This window comes from Berghia stephanieae, chromosome 3, assembly GCF_034508935.2.
Source record: "Berghia stephanieae isolate SIO BIC M18660-M18661 chromosome 3, UCSD_Bste_1.3, whole genome shotgun sequence".
Lineage (NCBI taxonomy): Eukaryota > Metazoa > Mollusca > Gastropoda > Nudibranchia > Aeolidiidae > Berghia > Berghia stephanieae.
In genome coordinates this window covers 15,099,726-15,103,276 of record NC_088362.1, presented here as the reverse complement: position 1 = coordinate 15,103,276, position 3,551 = coordinate 15,099,726, and the positions used below count along the sequence as shown (strand labels likewise).

The 3,551-nt window shown below is 32.6% G+C and overlaps 1 long non-coding RNA gene across 1 annotated transcript; it reads left to right on the top strand.

Annotated features, from left to right (window-relative positions):
- The first annotated feature begins 364 nt into the window (after positions 1–364).
- Positions 365–1,445, top strand: LOC144969475 (uncharacterized). The gene is made up of 2 exons (XR_013644756.1): positions 365–669; positions 1,320–1,445. It is a non-coding gene; the product is annotated as an uncharacterized LOC144969475 (long non-coding RNA).
- Positions 1,446–3,551: the final 2,106 nt, after the last annotated feature.

Genomic DNA, 3,551 nt, shown 5'->3' with positions numbered 1-3,551 from the left:
CATCATACAAAATGCGTTCAATCCACAATGTTTCACTGATAAAAACAAAACCACAACTAACTACCCTATTTCACTTTCAAGGTGGGGGGAGGGGGGGGGATGAGATGCCCGAGTGGATTAGGTTGCACTTTCACCTGATGACCCGGGTTCGAGCCCAGTTGCCACCATCTCCTTGAACAAGAAACTTAGCCTCTATTGCTCACTTTGCGGCACTGCACTGCGGCTAGAGCCGGGCTCAAACCGTTTTTAAAAAAATAGAAATGCGCCCTTAAGAAAACTGTGATCCAAATATGAACTATAGATATTTTTAAAAAAATATATTTCTATGTTGTTTTTGTTTTTTCTTGTCTCAACAGTTGCGGCAACAGAAGATCGAGTAAAAGAATAGTCAAGATATCAAGTGAACAAAATCATTTGCCACAGGCGCCAGAGTAAAACACCAAGGAAACAACATCACATCACATCCTAGACAATGCACGAGAGCGGCAGCCAAAGATGGACACTACAGACAAGGAACTCGATCGTCAGCGGCGGCCATTTTCACGTTCACGCCAGACGTGACCACAGAATCCACCACAGGGACTTTGGGGGTGTCCTCAGGCGCGTCGGGGACGAAATGTACCTGCGTCATCTGCCCATCGGCATTCTGGCTACTATCTTATTCTCAAAGTAAGCACTCATACGACAAATAAGATATTGACATTCCGTGATTATGGGAAAAAAAATTGAATTATGATAATGATAAATAAATACCTAACTATGATAATGATAATAGTAATGATAATATAATTTCAAATGATAAAGATAGTAATAATAATAATAATAATAATAATAATAATAATAATAATAATAATAATGATAATGATAATGATAATAATAATATAATAATAATAATAATAATAATAATAATAATAATAATAATAATAATAATAATAATAATGATAATGATAATGATAATAATAATAATAATAATAATAATAATAATAATAATAATAATAATAATAATAATAATAATAATAATGAAAATAATGATGATGCTGATGATGGTGATGATGACGATGATGACGCTTTTGACGATAATGATGATGATGGTGATGATGATGATGATGATGATGATGATGATGATGATGATGATGATGATGATGATGATGATGATGATGATGATGATGATGATGATGATGATGATGATGACGACGATGATAATGAAAATGATGATGATGAAAATAGTAATAACCTTATTTTTAAGACATGGAATTTCAAAATGCCAGATCTCAAAACTCATTTTAAATTAACACTATTATTTCATTTGTAATCTCCAGATTGTTGCCAAAGACAGTGAGAAGAAGATTCAGAAAATGGTGGAAACAGTCATCCTTCACTTTCTAGGGGAGTGGCTCAAATCACAGTAACTCCCAATCTGAGATTTCACCACCTTGGGTTTTAGAGTTCACGTGCCATGTACTTATATATTATTATGTTTGTCTGTTCTATGATTTTGTTGTTTGTCTCAAAGTAATTGAATTCTTGTTATCTTAATATGATATGTATTACCAAAATGATATTCCCCAAAGCTTTAAAACATTATAAATATTTGAAGTATCTGTAGGTATAGCCTTTTTGGTAAGAGTTAGAGATTACAAATTTAATTTATTTTAGTGCAGGGATTTATAAATGGAGAGCATGGTTTGCTCAATGTTCAATCGTAGTGGTGTATTCCATGTTTATCTTTTGTTTATTATGTTTTGTTTTGTTTGTTTGTTTTTATGTTGTTTTTTTTTTGTGTAGTTTTTGTTTGTTTGTTTGTTTTATCTTATTTTTTAAAAATAATTTTAATGGGGGGGGGGGGTAAAATAGTTTTGAGATCTTCCTCCCTTATTGAAGTAAAGAAATTTTATGTCATTTTCGTCATTTATTTTTTCTATTTTTAGATAAGCCATCAGCCAACATTATAGATTAATAGTTATACAGTTTATAGCATTGCTTATATGACCTGCATGTAATTATTCGAATGTAATTCCAAAGTATGGATACGAATTTATATATGACCTTGATGGCATCTCGTAGTTAAATAAGGAAAGCTTATGCCAAATGGGCGGAAAAAACAATGATATGTTATTTCGATGGTCGGCGGATCAAGCCTCTGAAGTCTCCATTTTCACGATCGGAGGATCAAAACTCTGAAGTTACGTAGACTTCAGAGGTTTGATCTGCCGATCGTGAAAATCGAGACTTCAGAGGTTTGATCCGCCGACCATCGATTTAAATTGTAATGACAAGCTCAGTACATAATAAATGCATTATTTATATGAAAGTATTACGTGCTACGGGTATTATTTTTTATATAAACATTGTGGCATTTATGTAGTTATTATCTTCGTGTTGATACCTTGGATAATGTACCATGCATGCATTTAATTTGTTACTGTCCATTGTATTAGAGTCAAACTATTTTAATAGTGGCTCATAGCCTCATAGCAGTGTTATTTTGTCGGGTTGAAATGTGTGCTAAAGATAGATTTCCTATGTAAAATGGCTCAAATCTTACTATTGTTTATTAAAAGTTCAACTTTTATTATTTAAATCACCCCCATATAATACCGTGTTAATGGGAGATTGGAGATAAATGAAATATAGTAAAATGTTGGCACATGGCTGTCTTGAGAATCCGCTTGTGATAAAACAAACGTCACGCGCTTAGTCATGTTGAGAAACCTGTCATTCATGCGTCACGTCTTGTTAAATTGGATAATTCAGTGTTTGTGGTGTTCCAAACCAGCGGTCCCCTCGCGAAGTTTTTAAGGAAATCCATGGTTTGAGAGTTTTTGCAAGATGAGGGTCATTTAAATCGATCGATATTTGAAGGACGAGTTTTCTGGTCAAATGTTTAAATACGAGTTGTTCTTTTGTTTCAGTGTACGGCAGTTTATCACTGTGGATCGCTTAGAGCCCGTGTCAACGGGGTGAAGTGCTATATAAATGCCATTTATTATTATTAAAGACAGTATTATGAATTTATGCTGGTTATTTTTATTTTAAAAAACTTGTCTATGGTAATCTTGATTTAGTACAGGTGACGTGTACATATTTGCAGGTCTGATAAACCAAATGATGATGGACTCGTTGTTGTAATGGAAATATTCTCAAACCAACGGGAAATATTGTCCATTACAACAATGTTAAATCAGACTCACAATTTCGTTCGGTTATCACACCTGCTGATATGTATACGAAGAGGAAAGGCATAATTTGTGATCTACCCCTTCAATCTGATTTTATGGTTGAATGAATTTAAAATATTTAATTCAATTTTAAATGATCAGAATTTTAAAAATTAATGGCTTCAAAAAATAAAAATATACCAAAATACGGAATGTTTTGGGCTCAAAACCTTTTTCAGCCAATCACAAAAAACCCCAATAAAACAAATTTATTTCTAAAAAAAACAACAGATCGACGTCCTTTCTGTATTAAGATCTTGGAATGTAAATTTTGTTCTTTTTAAAATTCTTTTATTCATTTTTATTTATTAATTTTTCGAGTCCACATCTTCT